We start from the raw sequence: 21,981 nt of genomic DNA on the forward strand, positions 1-21,981 counted from the left end.
GATGCAGTCTTCGTGATTCTTTGGTGAACACTCGCCCAATAGAGGCACCCACTACGGGGCCTCCATCCATTACTGATGCCTGGGGCCTACCCGAAATCACAGGGCATTTTCTCTGCTCAAATTGCAGCATCCGCCATCTTACGTCGCATTCAAGAACCTTGACTCTTGAAGCAGGCAAAGTATGGACACAGAGGGTCCATACTAACTGTAACTCTACGAATGTGTTGTATTTTATAACCTGCCCCTGTGATCTGCGATACGTAGGGATGAACACTCGCAAAGTCAAACGACGTATATGCGAACACCGAAGTAACATCAGGTGCGGTCGGGCCACCACCAAATTGAGTGAACACTTTTTACAATCCAATCACACAACCAACGACATGAGATGGACAGTAATTGAACAGGTTTCCACTCGCAAGAACACCCAGAAAATACTTTACGAAAAAGAGCAGAGATGGGTTTACCGCCTTGGGGACACATCACAATGGACTGAATGATAATATTCCATGGGCCACCATTGTATAGGCCGTTCCCATCTCCTGTGTTGCTCCCTTAACCTTTTCACTGTCCTAACATTCTTATTCAATTTTTGTTTTAACCCAGTCTTTTCTCAATCACAGTTTGGCGCTGTAACTGCCACCTTGTTCTGGGCTTCATATTGTGGCTTCTTTATTTTTAACATATTATGCTACTGACCATTCAGTCAATCTTTGCTTACCACCATCCATGTGTTCTGTCTTTCTCTATCCTCCCTCTTTCCTCTCTTTTCCTTCCCCCCCCTGCATTCGTTCTGACTCGATCATTGCAGTGAACACTTTGGCACTCTTATTTCATTGAGATGCGATTCCAGGGAACAATTCTGTGCCTTTGGGTATGCACACCCAGTCTTCGTCTTTTCATTTTATTCAGGAATTGAACCCGTTCCTTTTTGTTTGGGTATTTCCCCATAACACCCAGCTAGGCGGATCTCAGCCCCAGCTGCAACCCGCTATTGGCTCAGCTCCCCAGCGTCATTCTGACGCGTCCTTTGATACCACCTGTTGATTGGCACAGCCTTAGTACCGGCTTATGCTGTATGGCCCGCGTTACCAAGACGTCACGTGACGTCCCACGTGACCGCATTTCCGTCCTACCTGGCTTTATATTTCTTCACAGGACCGCCGACTTTTTATCGTCGGGGTCCGGTTCTGACGAGGGAGTGCTTAGGCCCATAACGGGTGCCTGGCGCTGCAGGCGTAAGTTATTCTCCGATCAGCAGCTAAGTATTTATCCTTGCCACATTTAGTCGGCATTCACTTTCCTTTGTCTTGGTTTTTTTCTGTTTCCTTTTCTTGCCTAGGGTGTGCCATTCCGCCACCACCCCCTTCATGTGACCCATGGTGCTTCGAACCTTTGCACCTTCTGTAATAATATTACGTTTTCTTATGTATATTTGTTTTGCCCAGTAGCATTTTGACGTTTGGCCGCTTTCGGGTTGGCCTAGTTAACTTGCTAGTATATAACGTTACTTGGGCAGCCGGACCCCCTTTGATCAGTGAGGGGCCGCTTTCTTCTTATTTTCCCAAGAGGACTCCATTGGCGGGTCCTTTTCAGTTGCAGTAGTCCACGGATAGCAACACTTGAGTTCTTGTTACTGCTACCATAAGTGCACCTTGAAGAGCACGTATGCATGTCTCTCAATTGTGACATTCTCTAGAAGCATACTGACGCAAATTTGTTTGTCTTTTGTGTTTCTCTATGTTGTACATCTCTGTTTGTCACAACCATACTTTTTTGGCTAGAATAAAGTCGGTCCCTCTCTAAGCCTGACGGAATTTACTTTAAGTGTTTTCTGACATTTTTAACACTTACGAACCCTTGGTCAGGGTAGGCCTTAGTGCGCCCATACCGCTGAGTTTTTCACACTTTACACCTTTGGTCCTGATGAAAGCCAGATTCATATTCATGTAGGCAGAAACATGTTGACCGCACCTTCAGGGATAATATATGAACTTCTAATGTCAGTTCATTATCCCACACACATATTTTTGCCCATGTCTGATTGGCAAAATTAATAAAGTGTGTTTTTTTGACACAATTGGACATTTTTAAATTTCACCAAATTCACCTTCACTTTACACGTTTTTACCAGCTCTGCAGTAAACTGGTGTCGCAGCACACTAGGGTGGCACTCGGTCACTCCAGTTGGGGCCCAATGATGAAGCATGTCACCAACCAGGTTGGTGAGTGAGGGCTTTTTTAAAAAAACGAGTGGTTTTTTTTCAACAGTGATAATTTACTGTGACTATCTGCATGTTTGCTCTTCTATTTTGGTATTACTTTAATACACTCCTGTGTTGATTGTTTGGATATATTTTAGAAACCAGTGTGATTGTGTTGTATAATGGCGTTGCTGGAGGCCCATGCCGTTAGCTTAACAAGCACAGTTCCTACTAAATATTTTGTGTGATTGTCAATCAAGACGATTAGACTGTAATTTGCTGGAAGAGATCTGTCGCCTCCCTTGAAAACTGGAGATATGCAAGGCTGCCCGGGGGGGGGTTGCGCAGCAGCCCCCCCTAAAAGGGCGGCCGCTTTAGTGCCACAGGAAGGCACTGGAGGCACCAGTCTAGTCCCTGGGCCACGGCCAGGGAGGATGTCCGGCGGACCCACTTCCGGGGAAGGGGGAGGGGACAAGGGTATTTAGGCTGTCCCCGCGCGATGTTCGCCCTCTTGTCCCTCGACGTCTCGCCTTGCGCTGGTCGATCGTCTCGTCGTCGCTGGTCGCTGCTTGTTCGTCGCTCGCTCAGCTTCTCCAGTACGTTTGTTGCGGTGAGTTGGCCGGTCTGCATCTCCCCGCCCCGGCCCGTCTCTATACCCGCGGGACATCCTGTCCAGTCCCGCCGGCATTGTCATCGTCGGGTTTAGCTTCGTTTGCGGTGAGTGCGGGCCAATTGCCGAGCGGTGTATGCGATATGTAGGACTCCTATAACCTCCGTGGAGAAGTTCTGGGCACCTTGATTGCGAGGGACTGTTGGGTCACATTTTTCGCGGGTCATGCGGCGAGCCCTGGGGCACTTGCTCGTTTCATTACTGGCACAGGGGTTGTCAGACTGGTCGCTCCGGTGTGGTTTGGGGAAGTTTTTGCCCCGGAGTGTAACCTGACTTTATCTGGATGCTTCTGGTATGCGGGGTGAATTGGGAAGCTTACTGGTCTGGCTTTGGGGCACGTCCGGCACTGTGTTGTATGGGGGATCTAGAGCGGCGTCCGGGTAGTAGAATAGGCTGTAGTCATCCCGGTTCTGCCCTGGTTACCACTTTAAACTTAAGGGAGTCCAATATGGCTCGACTGGTGCGTGAGGCAAAAACCTCAGGCAGCTCGGACCCTGCCCGCCTCATGCCGACTGCTCAGCTTCTCCACTATATGTAAGGGTGATCTATCCCTTTGCGAGCTCACACGAATCAGGCGGGATACAGCAGCCGATGGCAACGGAAACTTGGTGTGAGCTGAGAACGGGAGGCGGGCACTTAAGAGCAAGTCCCTCTAGGGCGGTACTCCTTGCCGCTGGAGGTTTCATGCTTCACGGCTGGGAGTGGTGGGATGTGCGTTTTGTCCCCGGGCAGGCCTTGTGTGTTCTCTACGCTATTATATTTTGGTTGCGGTAAAATGAGCGTCGGGTTGCTGGGCTCGGGTGCGCTAAGCTCCTGCCCGCGCTCAGTGGTGGTTCACGATTTTGGAACAGTTGGATGCTATTCTGCCGAATATTGTGCGGGAAACCAGGGTTCGAGCCTCGCGGGCGGGTCTGATGGAGCAGGGTTTTTACTTTAAAACCGAATACCTGTTTCATTTTCGCATGTTATAACTAAAAGTACTACTGATTAATTATTAAGTATTAAAAGTTTGTCAAATGTTGTCTAATCAACCTTATTAACAAGAGAATTACACGTGGGAATGCTATTGCATGGCTACAATAATAAGTGAACTAAGTTGGTGAGCAAACTAACAGAAATCAATGTTGCTTATGTGATGTTATGGTGTTTGCGCTTTAAATTAATATGCATTAATGGCTTTTGATGTCGCAAATGGCTAGATACATACACACACATAAGGGTATTAGCAGGGGAATAACACTGTATAATCATTTCCGTGCAGTAATTCTGTTTTATGTTTATTTTTGCTTAAGTTGTCCAATGTGGCCTACCCGAAAATGGCTACCATCTACAGCCTGCACTCGAGTAGATGGAAATTTACAAAAAGGCTTCGCTCTGCCTGTGACCTTGCACCTCCGATGAACTGAAAAGCCATAAGCATGATGACAAGTCCGGGACATCTGCCAAGAGCCCCTGGAAGACGGAGAAGTTGCAAAAGTTGAAATATTGACTACACGAACTTGTTATGAACCCACTATTGAAACAAATTCACCTAGTAGAGACATCCGTAGATGTATCGAATTAGTCATGGACGTTCAATTCTGCTATTTATTATTTGGGACAATCTATGCGTGAGAAAATCTCGCATAATATCGAAAAAGTACCAAGATGACATTATTTCCGCCATTCATCCGTTCTGAATAAAGAAATGTAACTTTATAGAATGTAAATTTTAGTATAAATAATAGTAGACTAGAGAGGTCTAGCGCCACTTCTTCCCGAGCTGATGATGCGAGGTCCCTATGCTGACGGAGAGGACGATGACTCTACATGACAGCAGAAAACTCTAATTCTTCTACAGAGGACCGGTTCTGACTTAGGATCTGACATTTAGACAGAATAGGTAAATATGAGAGAAATGAATTTTGCATTTAATTGGCTTTTCCTACAATTTTAGATAAAATGAACAATCTGTTTGAATTTCTGTCTCGGGTGGTTATTTCTTGTCACGTTTATTGAATTTATTTGCATATTGTATGAAATATTCTCCTTAGATTTACAAGCAACTCAGCAGATGTCATTGACCTCAAAGTACAGGCAGATTGAATAGAGTTCATGAAAGGGGTTTCTCCTTTACAGGGCACGGATAGAGTGATTTAGGGTGAATGTTGGTGTAATGGGCCCCACCAGCGTGTGATGTGTGTATGCGTGTGTGACTGTGAAATCATTCCGTCCGTGGAAGTAGAGGGGATTCAGAAGCTCTGATCTGCACCACGTCCACATCCTGTGAGTCCATGCCGGATTGTGTCATTTACATACGGAGCTTAGGATAGCGCTCCTAGTCCGTGTATTGTTATACGGTGGCAGGCAGTAACCTTTGGGAGGCTCGCCTGGGGGTAGCAGCGGTGCTCAACATCGCCCCCCCTCCCCCAACACATGGAGCGGCACTGTTTTATTCTCGAGCGAGACAGGTGAGGTGAGAGTTAGTGGGGCAGGACAATGAGTGAGACATACTTGTGCGTGGACTTTAGAGCCATCCTGATGCCCACTAATCACCTCGAGGGGGTTGAAGTATGTGAGTTGGGCACCTTATCTGTCAGACTACAACCCTCAGAGGAGATACAAGGGATTATATGCAGGAGAGTCTTGTCTTGTTGAAATATTCATGTGTGACAGAGGGTAATTAAATGTTCTATCATTCAAATTCTATTATTATATAGGATATGCAACATATTACTGTATGATGCAATATCTGTTTTTCAAGGAAGTGGTCTATTACTGTGGTAATAGGACCGGGTACGGTGGCTCAGTGAACTATACCCCCCCTACAGGGACGGGTGTCCGACCTCAGGGTCACAGGTTCAATTGCTCAGCCTTTCATCCATCTGAGGTTGAAATAAATGAGTACCTCGGAGTTGGGTAACTTGAACAATCTGTTATTTAGTGCCTAGTTACCTATTTGCTCAGCCTTTCATCCATAGGAGATCGATAAAATGAGTACCATAGAGTCGGGTAACAAGTACCATCTGTTATTTAGTGCCAAGTTACCTAACTGCTCAGCCTTTCATCCATCGGAGGTCGATAAAATGAGTACCATTGAGTTCGGGTAACAGGAACCATCTGTTATTGAGTGCCAAGTTATCATACTGCTCTGCCTTTCATCCACCTGAGGCGATAGAATGAGTTCTATTGAGTTGGGTAACAAGAACCATCTATTATTTAGCGCCAAGTTACCTACGGGTGAACGCGCTCTCTTGTTGTTATGATTTCTTGGGATTGGAGAGGTAGGGAGATTTGGTAAGGAAGTTCGAAACAGTTGAGAATAAGTCTGGATCTAGAAATAAGGGATCAGGATTTCCTTTTGAATTCTGCTGGCTCTGGATTGTACACAGGCGGAACTAGAGCTACCCACAGTTTTATAGGGCCTTCCTTCTCTGTCTGCTGGGGATTTTCCTCCCCAGCCGCTTGCGGTATCTTCGGCTTTTTCTTTGTGCCGGGGGGCTGTTGGTGGTGCCGGGTTCCACTTATAGCATTTATATGCCCAGAATCCTGTAAGCTTGTTGTTGGATGGTAGTAGGGGTCCGGTTTCGCGTCGAGTGCTACCCCGGCGACCCCTGGGGTACCTGGGCTGCGAGAGCACATCCGGACTCGGACATGATCTCAGGCTGTCTGGTGCCCTGTCTCGGCAATATCAGGTTTGTTGCGGCCAAGTTGTCAGCTTTCTTTAGTATCCACAAGCCTTCGTTGCTGCTTAATTTTCTTAGGCAACGAACAACCTTTGACGAAGTCTGTAGTTCTGACGGGTAGGATTGAGGCTAGTGGTGTATTGGCCACCGGGTGTCACTGCCGCATTGTGTTCGTTTGGCCTATACCGTCCTATTGAATTATCGAGTCTCCACTATTTCTAGGGGTGTGTTGGTGTGGCACATTGGTGACAAAAGGTGCGATCGGCAGAGTTGGTTATATTTTGGATGCTGATTTTATTTCCCTCCCTGGCATGAATGGAAGCCGTGTAGATGGCTGCAGCCTGCAGCTGTATTTGTGTTCATCAATCCCATTGAAAGAGCGTTTTTGGCCAGACACGATGTTCAGCAGCCAGACAGGTAGGCGCACATCGGGTCTCCCGGGTTATTGTGGCCGGGGTCACGCATGTCAGGGCTAGCGGACTAGCTGAAATCGGGTGGTGTTCCAGATGCCAGGGCCGCCCAACCTAGGTGTTGTGGATACCACCTACTCCTGCGCATTCATGGGTTGCCTAGTTTCTTGTCAGAGGGGTGAGTTAGGAATGCATGCGCAATTTTGAGTTGGTTTATTTGCTGCCACATAGCACCTACTTTCGGCATTGAACTGTCATGACTTTTCGCACGGGGTGTGTTCATGTGTGGCACGGCGTGCATTCACACACAAGGTGTCTCGGCCTGCATAGCAAGACATGTTTCCTGGTAGAGGATCAGCTTTGTCCTAGGGGAGGCCTGGGTGCATTTGGCACAGTTACCCACTGGGGGAACACTGGTCATCATTCTGGTGTTCCCGATTCCCCTAAGAACGATATGCTCCTACCATGCACCCCGGGGATTTTTTTCTTTGCGGTTGAAATGACTAAGGGTGCCTGGTCCCTCGGGAAGCCGTAGGCGTTTCTCTTCTCAGTCTGCGGTTAATTCGTTTTTAATTTAGAGTGTTGCGGTTATGCCTGTCTTTTGGTTGCCAATCCCAAATTAATGCAATAGGGTGTGCGTTTTACAAATGTGCAGGGTGCCAGTGCTGAGATCGTCAACCGTGTCCTCTGGGCAGCACAGCGGTATTAGACTGGCTGTGTAGTCCTCAGAGGTGAGGCGAGAGGTTTAATCTGCTCGGATCAGCACTCGCCTTGGGGGAATTTTGACATTAATGTGTCAGCTAAGATGTGGGCTCGCCGTTAAAAGGGTTTACCGTTCGTAATGAGCTTGGAGCCCCGTGTCCGCGCTACGGAAACGATCAGGCATAATCACGTTGCTGTCGTGTCGCCCAGGTTCCATTTACCCATTTTCAGCCTTCTCCGGTTTCCTGCTTTAGATATGGAAGACTGCAGGGGGAGGGGCTGTTAACCGTTCAACCTTGTAAATGAAGCCACTGTGCTGCGCACTTTCCGGCTGTGCAGTAACGGCCAGCGCCCCAAGACCGTAAGGGTGTAAGGCAGGTCTGTGCTTCAGGGTCTCGTAGGCAATGAGCGGCAGCCCGCTAGAAGGTGGTCGGCTTCACCGCCAGCGCAAGGAGTGTACATCAGCAGTCAGGCGTCATTTGGCTGTGCTTTCCAGTGGGCCCACGGCACAGGCACATGTGACCCTGTTTTAATCCGTTTCTGTTGATTCAGCTGGTTAGCCAATAGACGGACTTGTTGTAGGGAGTGCTTATTTGGTAGTTAATATAGGGATGCATAACATGTGCTCAGTATCGCACGTAACATCATTTACATGTGTATAATTGAGATGTATTCTCAATGCGCGTGAGATTCACGCCATGAATAGTGATCAGTCAGGCTTTTCAGTGCGCGGAACACCTAGTAAAGGCGTGGTGTGCTGGTGGCCGGTCGGCTTGCCATAGTGATCGCCTGAGCAAGCTGTGTAGCCCTGCAGATTAGTTAACTGTTAAACGATCCTTGAACCCTGCGCAAGGCTCCCTCTGGTCCGTTGGTGTCTTTATGTTAACCGTTCACTTTGGGTGCCCGGTAATTTCACGAGTGAGGAGGGGAACCTATACCACTAGGGCTATCATGACGGTCTTTTGTTGGATCCTGTTGTAGGTAGGAGTACCCATTATCGCAGTAACTGTGTGCTCCCCTGTGGTAGGATTTGGCTCATCGGTTACATTCAGCTTTCCTCCTGCCCAAGCTATCCCTCTAGCCTTGGGGGGGGGGGGGGGGCGGGTATGCCTCTTTTGGCCTCTTGGAGTTCAAGGGAAATAGAGGCGTGTCAGCTCCCCAAGCTTGATTGCCACGTTGCTGCGCTTCATGACAGATGTTGAATGTCTCCAGACAAGTGCTGCTTGCAATTTTAGTTTACATTGGTTTGGTGAACACATTATCCTTAACTTGCGGTCGGAGAACGTAGATTATGTGGTGGATTTAGCATTTCATGTCCTGGGACACTGAGCAGTAAGCTGGCTGGCAGTAGGACTAATGCTACACGCCGGCACACCTTCGCGTATATTGTGCAGTCGGGACGCATGTTATACGTTCCACCGACCCCCCCCCCCCCCACGAGAGGTGATCACACAATTTCAGCGTTTTAATTTCCAACGGGCCAAGAGTGGCGAGTTGTGGGGCAGCAAGATTCCTGCAGCAGGGAGCGCCGCCAGTCGGCAAGGACTTGGAGAGTATCTGGGATTTGAAGGTCCCGCTGGGTGCCTGCCACCTGGCCACTGCATGTTGTTGATGGTGATCTCCAAGGGCTTAGGAGTTGTCATGACAAAAATCACCGGGGCTGATTCACAGGCGGGTGCGGAGGTCCCGACCTCATATCGTATGATGCTCCCTGACGGGTCTGTCTAATGTTCATCTAAAAGGGTTTTAAATCAACAGCCTCTCTTCTCAGCCATACTGTGAGCAGTATGCAAGCGGTCTGTGGATCAGTAGGTTGGGGGGAGCACGTCCGTTCCGGGGGTTGTGACTGTGAGTCCTGGTGTGACGCTTTGAGTCCTAGTCCTGCTTGCTGCAGGGCCGGATGAGGGTTGATTCATAATTGGTTGAGATGGATGAGGAGGCAGAACCCTGCAGCACACTCTGCTAAGCTATGTTCTGGCGACTTGTTTGACCTGAGGCCGAAGCGGGCGCTTCTAGAGCAGGGCCAGATTGATTAGGCCAGGCAGCATGACAAAGGTCTTTTCGGCACTGGCAGAATGGTGCAGACTGCTAAGTAGTGCCATTGCAGAACATAGATTTGTCAACATTCTTCTAGGAAATGATTATTAGCAGGAAGATATTGGACCATGATGAGCAGTTGGTTGTGTGTTCATGCTCAACAGGAGTAAGGGAATTGCATTCTGTTCCATCAGGCTATGTGTACCGTGGATAGCACGGGACTGGTGCTGCCAATGTCATCAAACTTTGCAGCCAGACACTGATTAGGCATAAGACACACTTGCGATGGTGCAACGGGCACTCAGCAGTATAGTCAGCTGAGTGTCATCATACCCTGGTATACCGTCAGTGATAAACGTAAGGTTGTGGCTACACACGAACAGGCACGCTAGGGCAGCTGGGGCGGGAGTGTGCCAGTGCCAAGAGGGTGCGGGTTGCCTGGTTAGGGCTGCTTGTTGGGAGGGATTTAAGAAGGTAAACTTGCCAACAAGGGATTTTGTTTGAAAAGAAATGATTACTTGAAAATTTCAAAAAACTTAATTTGTAGATGTGTTTAAATAAATTAACACCACAGTGAAATTAATCAATTGATCTAATCATCAGATATTAACAACAACAAACACGGGGATTTTAGTTTTGTGATTTAAACACAATGATCTTTATATATTCATCAGAAATAAAAGGAGTACAAATAAGACAATGATTTGTGCAATATTTCATGAAAAATAGGGGGCGATATTAGATCCACATTTCATCAATAAAACATCTATTCCATCTTAGTTTGGACAGAGACAAAACTCATTATTGAGAAAATAGTCAACTGTACATAACAAATATTCTGAAAATAGATGGTAGAGTCGACGTTTCGGTCTTGAGTGGTGTCAATCCGTCAGACCATCTTCAGGACAGTTATTGCATAATAAAAACTCCTAAATGAACATAATACAAACAGTTACATCCATGTAAACATAATTTGTGTTGTCAAAATTAAATACATTATCTATTAAAAAACCAACCCGTGTGCGAGAAAATGAAACTTTAAATATTTTTGTCTAACGAAGACTACCTCTGTCTAACAGTTATTGTTGATAGAGCAATTATCATTTTTATATCAGATAGTTGCCTATTAGAAAGGGCAATTTCTAGAGAAAAAAAGCAAAATTTGCTTACTTTCTGAATCTTTTAGCGTTCTCACAAGACTTAGTTTAAAATCGTGAAGTGAACATTTTTCATTGGTGCTGCAACAGAAAAAGTGAAAACTCAGCAAACAATTACAATGAATCATTGTGGTTTCAAAGAGAAATGAAGGGGGTGTAATCAGATCCTACCAGTTAGTCTTTGAAAATTCTCCTGCCAATTTGTTTAAAAATGGAAGAATCTTTCCTTCTCTGGTTTCGCAGCTGTGTGACAAAGTAAAATAGTATCATATTATACAGTGACTTTCGTCTGTGCTAGTTGTTATCATCCTAACGTTACTGCCTCTACCGAAAGTCGATATTTCAGCAATGTATTTTCTCAGTATCGATTCACTTATAGTTCCGCAACTTTCTCACGGCGTACAGTGCTGCAATATTCTAGAGTGGCTACACTTATTTATTTTAACAGTGCTATTTACACCTGAAGCCAATCTATAAGCAGTGCATTATATTGATGGTGTCAACTCGCTTAGAGCCCAGATAGTCAATAAGAATGCGAGAGTTTACATCTAATTAATCTGTTTTTCAATATATCGGATGGCTGTATTATTGTCATTCGATAGATGTTAAAAAGCTGCTGTAGGTCTTAAACGGCTAGCATTGAAAGTTTACAGTTAGTCATTACTAACAGTCCATCGTACCTAAATGTGGTAGTAACTCTGAAGGGAGAGTAAAGGAACATTTCTGGGGCTGAACTGAACATAAGTCTCTAGCGCCCGAGTAGTCAGTTTAAATAGGTCCAGTAATTGTACTTGTTTTACAAGGAGTATGCATACTCGAGTCATCGTTATCCTAACATTTATTCTAATATGAGCACAGCATTACTGGGGCTGAATATGAGTATTACTTGCTCACACCAGGGTGACCAGCATGCATCGGTACAACGGTTGCAGTAAAAAGAACAAAGTGTCTGCATTGGAATGACTGTTCGTTTTAGTCAAAAACCTATCATACGAGTCAGATTGACTGTAACAGAATATATGGAATACTTAAAGACCTAGCAAACACTCACTAAGCTTGTTGGGAGGGAGCACTAATACGGATAGCCACAAGAGCTCATCTTGCATTCATAGAAAGCAAAAATTGATACTTTTATGGCATGGTGCCAGTTGCTTCAGTTATGCGCCTGTTCCTTGGCAGTGTCAAGAACATTCAGGATGCAATGTTGGTGGTTAGCCGGTTGTCATGCTTTTCAGAGGTGTTTTAGCTCAGGCATGGCCAAGCATGGGTTAGAGGCCGGTGGTCTGCCCTGGGATTCGTGTTAACAGGCAGGTGAAGCAGCAGAACTTAGAGGGGCTTGGGTCTGACCTCTGGTTACAAGGGCAGAGCCTGGTAAGCTCACTTCGTAGCCCGTCCTTGAGTTCGACGAAACAGGTACCATTGATGTGAGTAACGGTAACGGGTAACTTCTCCTGCCCTCCAGCACTGGCTGGCAGCTATGCAGGTTGTGAAAGTGGCCTTCCAACGGGGGCGATTTAGTCCATATGATTGGGGGAAACTCCTGGGAAACATATTTGGGCTACAAAGTAGCAGGAGAACTATTGGCATTCCCAGTTTTCTAACACAGAGAGGTATTTACGCTTTGGTTCCCCCGGGTCACGCTGCCTTGTCTGCTCCCTGGTATGCTAGCAGAAGATTGGGAGGGCAAGGCTTCACATAGGGTGGTGACTGTCGGAAGGTGATGGTCATACTCCGACTAGTGCTAGACTCAGATAACTGAGGAAAGAGGAGGTAGAGTGGGCTTGTCAACTCTTACCTCCACCCGCATTGGCACTTCCTGGCAGGAGTGGCTTGTCATAGGTATTGTTCTTCAGCCATGCAAAGTTAACATTGGACCAACGCCTATTTATAGGTTTCAGGTCATATCAGTCAAAATCCACGGGGAGTTTTGAAAGAATGGGGGCACTTGTTCTGAGGGGGCATGCTGGCTCCGGTCCTGCATGGGCTAAGACTTGTTTGGCTGGACCTGGGGAAGCCCGGTTATCAGCATGTTGTAAGTTAAAAGGCAAAGAGGTTTTGGCTTCATCAGGCAAGGTCTTATACATGCCGAGTCCACAGGGTGCCTGGAGGGAGATGGGGTGCACCTCTCTAGTTTAAGCATGGATCTTTTCCTACTGGATCTAGGGGAAGCTTTGGGCTGCAGCAGGTTGTAAGTAAATAGGTCTACCTTGGTGGGGGGCCCTGGTAGTGACGGTGGCCACTCCCAAGGCTGTGGAGGAGTTACAGGGCGATCCAGAGTCTGCAGATACCAAGGGGTACTTCATGCAGCAGCACAGCGTGGTGCTAAGCCAGGATACCAAGGGATGTCTTAGGTTGTCCCCTGGAAGAACTACGGCGCCCCGTTAGTCTTACGGGTGGTTGTGGGTCTGAGCAACCGGGGGCTGCCATAATACGCTCTACCCACCTCTTTCGGGGGGGGGAGACATGAGTAAGCAAGTGGACTGGTGGTCCACGAATGGGAGGGGGTGGCCCCTCCCAAGATTTGGTGTGCACTATTTGGCGACTGCCACGGTGTAATTTAGGCTTATCAGACGGGCAGGCGGCATAGGGGTTGGCCTGCCCTGGGATCGGATCGCCCGTAAGATAACCCACCATGTTTGCATATTGGTTATGCTAATAAATCTGCAGCAATATTTCTCCACTTACAAAAGTGTTGTGTGGTTTATTGATGTATTTGTGTGTTATGTGACTACAGTTGCCGATATTGGCACTATGAGTGAACCTCTTCATGGTGCAGGCATAATGCTTGTGTTTCTGATCTGTGTAAACACCGGTGTCAAGGTTTCTGCCCAGAAAGCTGGATCGTATTTGAACACCCCCGGCGGCATACTATTGGGGGCTGGAGCCCCTTCCCCCCGCCCTTTAGTTATATTCTTTGTAATGTTCTCTACAGTCACCTCGTGTGGTCCTTCGGCTTGTACTGCAGTTACAGTTTCCCAGATGTCCATCTGGAGAGTATCTGTTAGGTCATTGTTGACTCGATGCTATTTGTATTGTTGAAATGTTTTTTTTAAATATTGTTGCCTACTGGGTAGGGTGACCAGATTTTGGGAAGCAAAAACCGGGACGGGCCAGAGATAAAAGTAGGAGTAAAGAGTTTAGCCTTACTTATGAATGTCCTGTCCCGGATTTTGTGGGGGTGGTGGGTACTGATGGGGGTGCATACATAATATGGCCCCTCATTTACAAGCTATGGCCACATGCCATTAACTGTGGCATCACCTTGGCCCGCGCTCGGTCTCCCCTCTGCTGCAGCATGTTTGCAGCCGATCTCCTCCAGTGCTGCTTGAAACAGACACATTACTTCACGAGCGCACACCTGTTACTCCTCCTTTACAGGTTGACTTGACCCTGTCCCAAAAACCGGGACATACATTTAAAATTAAGAAAACCGTCAGGTCACCGGGACAGTACTCTGAAACCGGGACTGTCCAGGGACATCCGGGACGTCTGGTCACCTTACTACTGGGTGTTTCCCTGCGCCCTCTATGGCCAGCCCAGACTCGCATTACTTGCTCCGCATGAGGCCAAGTCACTCACATCGGAATTATTAATGTCCCAGAAATGCTGATGTTAAACATAGTGTCTCATTGTTCTCCGCATCACTATGACACATGACATCTGCTTGATGTAGGAGACCAAGGACATTGATGCTCCGTTTGGCTACATAAACTTTACCATTGATAGTTATATCGAAAACACTAATACTTGCCCACAAATAACCAAGAAGGTCAATTTTGCTACCCTCAAAGACTACCGTGAGTATGTCTGGAGGTAGTAGATTTTTGTTGGACCAATGCATGAGATATTTATCTTGTGACACTATGGTGATGCGAGTACCAGTGTCGACAAGAAGTTGAATGTGATTACTGTCAATGACAACATCAACCTCTGGATCAGGAATATTTTGTGTAACACAGTTGTCTGTACAATTTTTAACAACTACAAGATATTCCTGATTAGTGACTTCGTCATTGAGTTGACTATCAGAATCATTAAGTACACATTCAGAATCATTGAGTACACATCTTACATTGCCTCTTTTACCCCCCATGCAAACATTTGCAAAATGTCCCAGTTTTCCACATTTAGTACATTGTCGGTTGATTGCGGGACAATTTTTGAAAGATGATACGTGCATGGATGACCCACATCTATAACAACTTATGTTATAATTATATTGTCTGTTAGGTGTGAATGTTTTTCCAGCTCTATTTGGTGTAAAACTTCTTCCACCTCTAAATGTAATGGGTCTTCTTGAAGCATTCCATGGAGAAGAACCAGAAATTGAAGGCTTTGAGTTGATTGCTCCAGAAATGGTCGAATTCGATAAGGCAGACTCAAGTTGCTTTGCGTCGTCCATGGACCTTTCGATGCTTTTAGCGATATCTACTGCTTCATCAAGAGTGGGATCTTTACAGGTGAGTAATTTTTGTTGGACTTTTTTACAATAGCATCTAGCAACAAGTTGATCCCTTACCAATTGCGAGGTGAAATTGTCAAACTCACATTTTGCAGCAAGGACTTTCAACGCAGTAATAAAGGTGTTTAAACTTTTGTTTGGTTTTTGTGCTCTAGTGAAAAAGTTGTATCTATGAACTACTATGTTTTTCGTTTTTGCAAAATACTTATCCAATTGCATGACTGCTGTATCAAATTCATCAGGATCTTCTCCCTCAGGTGCCTCAAAGTCAGGGAGATGATCAGAAACATTTTGACCTTCAACACCCAAATGATAGTACATTAAATTTTTCTTCCTTTCTGGTCTGTATCTCTGACCATCAATTGCACCAAGATATGCCCTAAAAGATCTAATCCATAGTTTCCATTCAAGAGGAGGTTCACCCGGTTCTTGTAAAAATGGTGCGGGAGGAGTAACAGTCTGCATGTTACAAGGTGTACTAAACCAATACAAAAGAAATGAACAAAAAAAATGAAAATATAGTAAGAGAAAAAAAAAATGAGCAAAATTACAACTATTTTTGTTCTGTCTATGGGTGATAATATGGTGTAACAATAGAGATTACCACCAGGTGGCAGTATTTAATTATAAAAAAAAATAATTGTGAAAGGAAATTTGAATACAATTTGACCTCAATATTTGATTGGCAAGCTGAGCGTATACGCTTACACACTAGAATAGTGTTCTTAATAATAATGTGAACCAAGGCTGTGCGCGTCAGCGCGATGCAAAATAAATTCCTCAGAACAAATGAAACCAATACGTGTGTGCTGTGCACGTCAGCGCAATGTGAAACTTGTGATCCAATTTGAATTGACACACTTTTGCTGTGCGTATCAGCGCACAAATGAATGAACCTGACGCTCAGTTGCTCTGCTGTGCGTATCACCGTGTAGAGCAATGAAATTGAGGCGCATTCGCTGTGCGCATCAGCGTGAGTGAAAAGCTTCCTTAATAACAATGAATGCTGCGTTCCACTGTACAGATACGTCAAGACGTTCCGTGGTAGTGCGCAGAGCAGGGTTCTGAAGGAGAAAGATGACGAAGCGTTGACGAGCTGGTGAGTGCTAAGTCGCGTGGAAGCTTTCAAACAATGCTGTGAAGAAAGCTTGAGCAACGCAGAGCGTGCGAGTGCACCATAGTTATGCTCGTTAAACTTAAATGTTACTTCCCTTTAGACCAACCAACCATCAGACTGTTTCCCGTATATTGCGAGCATCATGCAGTGTGCACATATTAAAACAAGTCAATTGAGCAGATTTCAAACTCCGAGCAGAGTTCAAAAAGGGCACGGCGTCTTTCATTCCGCTTCGAAGCCAAGCTGTCCCCAATTATAAAACACGTGCCTTGAAGATGAGATAAAAAAAAAAACTTACTCACTGTAGGAGTTCAAGTTCAAGGAATCAGGATATGCTGTACCTGAACATGAGGAAGTCACTTTAAAGTCAGAATTGGGGGCGGAGCCAAGATGGCGGTGTAAGCAGTCGTCCTGCTCCGGAGCTCTCGCCAGGGTCAGAGTAAGCACAGGCCTATCGGCCGTCAAATAGCTTTACCGGTGCCGGATTAGCATTTCCTGATGACCGGAGTCCGCCGGGGGCTCGAAAGGATCGACTCGCCAGGATTGGGGGCTGCTTGGCTCGCGATACGGAGGAGGCGGCACACGCGGCCGGAGCTGCACCGGAGGAGGCAGGGCCGACGAGAGGCCCGGAGACCAGTGGCACCGGCGGCAGTGGCCCGGACCTTGGGTCGAGCAGCGAGCAGAGGGGGCCTCAGTTGTAGTGGCCGGTTCGGTGTGGAGCCCCTGAGAAGCTGAGGAGCGACGAGGTGCCCGGGCGGAGCCAGGCCAGCTGGTGGGAAGGCTCGACGCCGGACTGGAGTGGTGGTGAGGTGGCGTGACGCCGTCGGTGGAGGGAGCGGCCTGGACTGAGCGCTGGTGCCCCGACGGGAGAAGCCGAGGTTAGGCGACGTTTGACTCACTTGTGACGGACTGCGGCGGTTCCCGGGGGCGACGCGGACGACCCTGCAGCGGCGCAGCCGAGGACAGCCTGTGAGTCGGAGGGGGAGGGCGCCATAGCCCATTGAAGGTGAGCGGGAGACCCACTGCGCACTTCCCCCCCCGCATGGTGGTGTGACCTGGTCCGAGGACGGTCGGCGTTCGGCGCGCGGCCCCGGAGGCCGGGGGCCTGCAATCGGCACGCACGCCAGGCCCTGTCCCGGAGACTTTTTGGAGCAGGCGGTAGCGGGTGGCCTCGGAGGGGACGTCGCCTCTCGGCGACACAGGCCTGGGTTGCCATGGGGGAGCGCTAGGCCGGAAGAGCACCTGAGCCCATCCCCCGCCTTGACCATTGCGTGGGACGAGTGTTGCGGCTGAAGGAGGTCCGGAGATCGTTCCCTGGTGGCACGGGACACGGAGGGTTGGTCGGCTTAATACAGGAGCCCTCGCCTTCTACAGCGGGACCAGGCTGGCGGGGAGGCGGGTGCCCAGTTGAGGCCTTCCCAGCGGCTACATACAGGCGGGCGCGACCTGTGGTAGAGGACGCGGGGTCGACTGCCGTCCTGGTGCTGAGGCCGAGACAGGTGGACACGAACATATCAGCCGAGGTCCAGAGGCCCGCTGGCGACGCGGTGCTCCTGCAGGGGCCAGAGACTGTAGCGCCGCCGGTGCCGGGCAGCGACAGTGAGCCAAGCAGGGACCGGGCCTTGTGCACTCGGGGGAAGATCTGAGGACTGAGGGCGGGACTCTTGGGAGTTCCAAGCGGGGCTCCGCGAGGCATGCTATGTCCACTGTCAGGAAGAGGCAGGATAAAACGCTTAAGGAACTTTTCTCCAAGTCCCCGACTGGTCAGATGACGGCGACGGCCGAAACTGGAGGGCCGCGAAAAGGGAAGTCGGATGACGGGGGCTCTGAACCTATTACCAAGGCCTTTTTGGAGTCAATGTTTGCAGCGCTCAGGGGCGATATCCAAACCCTCAAGCAAGAGTTCGCGTCTGAGCTTAAAGAGGTGCGCAGCGATGTGGACAGCATCGGTGAGAGGGTGGCGGAGCTGGAAGGAAAGAGCGACGGCAGGGACGAGGAAATAACGAACCTGCAACAAGAGATCATCCGGCTGCACGACCAACAGGTGGATTTACAGGTACACCTTGATGATCTGGAAAACCGCTCCCGTCGCCATAACATTAGAATTCGAGGGGTGAGGGTGGACGCGGACTCTAAAGACCTCTTCACTTACGTGAGGGAGCTATTCAATCATATTCTGGAGCGACCGCTGGATGATGGCCTGGAGATTGACCGGGCGCACAGAGTGGGTCCCCCCAGGTCGCCGTCGGCCCCTCCGCCGGACATACTGGTGTGCGCGAAAGACTACCGCACCAAAGAGCTGATACTGCAAAAAGCGCGTCGCCGGCATCCCTTGCAGTTTCGTGCTCATAAACCGGTGCTATACCAGGATCTGTCCGCTCTTACGCTGCAAAAACGGCGTCTGTTCAAACCTATCATGACACATCTGCAACAGAATAACATTCCATACAGCTGGGGTCATCCCTTCCGTCTGGTGTTTCGGAAAGATGACAAACTGTACCAATTACGCTCTCTGTCGGAGGCCAGTCGGTTGCTAGAGGTGACCCTTCCAGAAGAGGGGAATGATGACGTGACCCTCGGGCTGGGAGCTGCAACTGATGCACCGCGCTGGCGGCAGCAGGGATGCCTGCGCCGTCCTAAGAAGCCACCGGCGGCGGAGATCTCGAAGGGCCGGTTATCGGCGTTGGAGGCAGTGTCCACGGAACTTTCAGGTTCTAATAATGGCTGACCCGGATACGCGCGCCACCTGAATGAGGACATTCTTTGTATCTGGTCCCTGGCGGGAGGGGGGCCTTCCTTCCGCGATTGGCGGATATACCCCAATGACTCTTTACCAGTCACGGACGAGTGACGGACTAGTTGTTCTATCTTTGTATGGTATTGTGTTTCTTATGTTGGGGCTTGTTGGGGGGGGTGGGGGAGGGATTGGAGGCTCCGTGTTGGTCTTTCTCCTAGGGTCGGGATGATTGTTCGGACGCTTAGGCCCCTACCTGGCTTCCCACTCAGGAATCCCGGGGCCGTGCTTCAGGGGGTTCTTCGCTTGCTGAGCATCCATTGTGCTACGCTCTATGCCGCCCACTAGCCTTAAGGTGCTGACCCTGAATGTTCGGGGTCTGAATAACCCGGTTAAGCGTAAGGCTGTCCTATCATACCTAGAAAACTCCCATGCGGACATTTGCTTGCTGCAAGAAACGCACTTGTTGGCACGCGACTGCTATCGCCTCCGCTCGAGGCGATTCCCCACTCAGCTCTTTTCTTCTGGGACTACTAAAACTGCAGGGGTGGCGATCTTGGTGGCGCAGTGGTTTCAGGGGGAGGTCCTTCATAAGATTACCGAGATCAAGGGGCGCCTTTTGACTTATCGCTTTGCAATCGGGGGATGCAGTTTACTATCGGCTCCGTCTATGCCCCGAACGAGGGACCTGAACGCTTCTTACACACTGCACTCACGGAGGCTACGACTACGCCTGACCGCCATATCATATTAGGGGGGGACCTTAATTTGGTGTTTGATAATATTCTAGATAGATCCAGTCAGCGTTCTCACCAAACTGGGGCCATCTCTACGGAGGGGATCGCGCGGCAGCAGGACCTGGGACTATGCGACCTCTGGCGCACCTTTCACCCCCGAGACAGGGAATACTCCTTTTACTCTAATGCGCATAAGACCTATGCTAGATTGGACCACATCTTGGTGTCGACGTCTGCATGGGCGCTCGCGGCGACAGCTGCAATAGAGGTGGCGTCACTATCAGACCATGCCCCGGTGACAGCAACCTTCATCCTTCCACCCACCGAGCCTATATCCAGAGCGTGGCTTCTTAGAGACACTCTCCTCCATAGAGAAGAGGTGGTGCGGCGCATACAACACGCCATACGAGACTATTGCTCACATAATGACAACACAGACACAGCACTTGCCACACAATGGGCGGCGTTGAAAGCGGTCCTTCGTGGGGAGTTCATATTGATCGCGGTGGCAGACAACAAGAAACGCGGACGCAAACGGGAGGAGCTTACCCAGCAGGTGCGGGAACTAGAGAGAATGCACCAGAGGACAGGGGCCCCGAGACTGTGGCGGCAACTCAATGCGGCTCGGCAGCAGCTGGCAGCGCTTGATCAGGACAGGGCAGAGTTTGCAGCGTTAAGGTTGCACCATACCTACTATGCGGGCGGAGACAGGTGTGGGCGTCTTTTGGCTCATAAGCTCCAGGAAGTTCGTCAGCGGCAAGGGGTTAGGCTAATATCTCGGGAGGACGGCACGGAAGCGACGGCCGATGGGGAGATCGCGGAGACTTTCCGGGCCTTCTAAGAGACCCTGTATGTGGAGGCCCCGCTGGCCTATTCAGACGGAACGGCTTTTCTGGACTCTGTCACATTGCCGGCGTTGTCCCGAGAGCAGGCCGACCATCTAGATAGTAACATCAGGTTGGAGGAAGTAGTGTCCGCTATTTCGCGGCTCAAACTGGGGAAAGCCCCGGGACCGGACGGATTTTCTGCGATCTTTTACAAGAAATGCTGCTCCCTGCTGGCCCCGATCCTTACCAAGTTGTTTAACTCCTTTGCGACTCAGGGCGCTATCCCAGGAGATCTTCTAGAAGCGTCTTTAACAGTAATTCCCAAACCGGGGCAAAGATAAATCCCAATGCGGATCGTACCGCCCAATCTCACTGCTCAATATTGATCTTAAACTGTATACCGGGATTTTGGCGGCCCGCCTCGGACCCCTCATGCCGGGTCTCACGGACCCAGATCAAGTGGGCTTTATCCCTGGGCGACAGACGACAGACAACACGAAGCGGATTCTGCATCTTATAGAGAAGGCCACCCGGGTTCCGGGAGAGTTCATGATGCTGGCCATTGATGCCGAAAAGGCGTTCGACCGAGTACATTGGCCATTCCTAGAACAAGTCCTAGAGAGAGCAGGACTGGGTACCCGATTTTGTACGCATGTCTTTAACTGTTACCGCTTCCCCACTGCCACCTTTCGGGTGAATGGATGCACCTCCACTCGATTTCCCATCGAGAGGGGTATGAGGCAGGGTTGTCCGCTGTCTCCCCTCCTTTTCGCCCTATATATGGAGCCGTTAGCCCAGCGGATGCGACAAAACCCGAGGATCACAGGTATTAGGTTTGGGGGCTACGTCCACACTATTAGTCTATACGCAGACGATGTCCTAATATCACTATCTGACCCGAGGTCGGCTCTCCCGGCATGCTGGGCGGATCTGCAGGTTTTTGCCCGCGCGGCCAGGTTTCGAGTAAACGCAGGGAAATCCTTAGCCCTGGACCTATCGCTGTTGCGGTCTACCCGTGATCACTTGCAAACACAGCTTCCCGTTCGTTGGGCGGAGGACTCGATACCATACCTGGGGATCCAGCTGGCCCCGTCGCTGTCCAGGGTGGTTCACACAAACTATACGCGGTTGCGAGATAAGATCCGCCGGGAACTTGACAGATGGCGGCACTATCCCTTGTCGTGGTTGGGCAGAGTTACAGCGGTGAAAATGACCATTCTCCCGCAGATTCTGTATCTCTTCCGCACTATACCGCTCCG

The 21,981-nt window shown here is 49.0% G+C and overlaps 1 long non-coding RNA gene across 1 annotated transcript; it reads left to right on the forward strand.

The window, feature by feature from the left end:
* The first annotated feature begins 1,102 nt into the window (after window positions 1-1,102).
* LOC146847553 (uncharacterized) lies at window positions 1,103-4,833 on the forward strand. Its single transcript, XR_014981134.1, has 2 exons — window positions 1,103-1,238; window positions 4,167-4,833. It is a non-coding gene; the product is annotated as an uncharacterized LOC146847553 (long non-coding RNA).
* Window positions 4,834-21,981: the final 17,148 nt, after the last annotated feature.

Source organism: Triturus cristatus, chromosome 4_1 (assembly GCF_964204655.1).
Source record: "Triturus cristatus chromosome 4_1, aTriCri1.1, whole genome shotgun sequence".
NCBI lineage: Eukaryota > Metazoa > Chordata > Amphibia > Caudata > Salamandridae > Triturus > Triturus cristatus.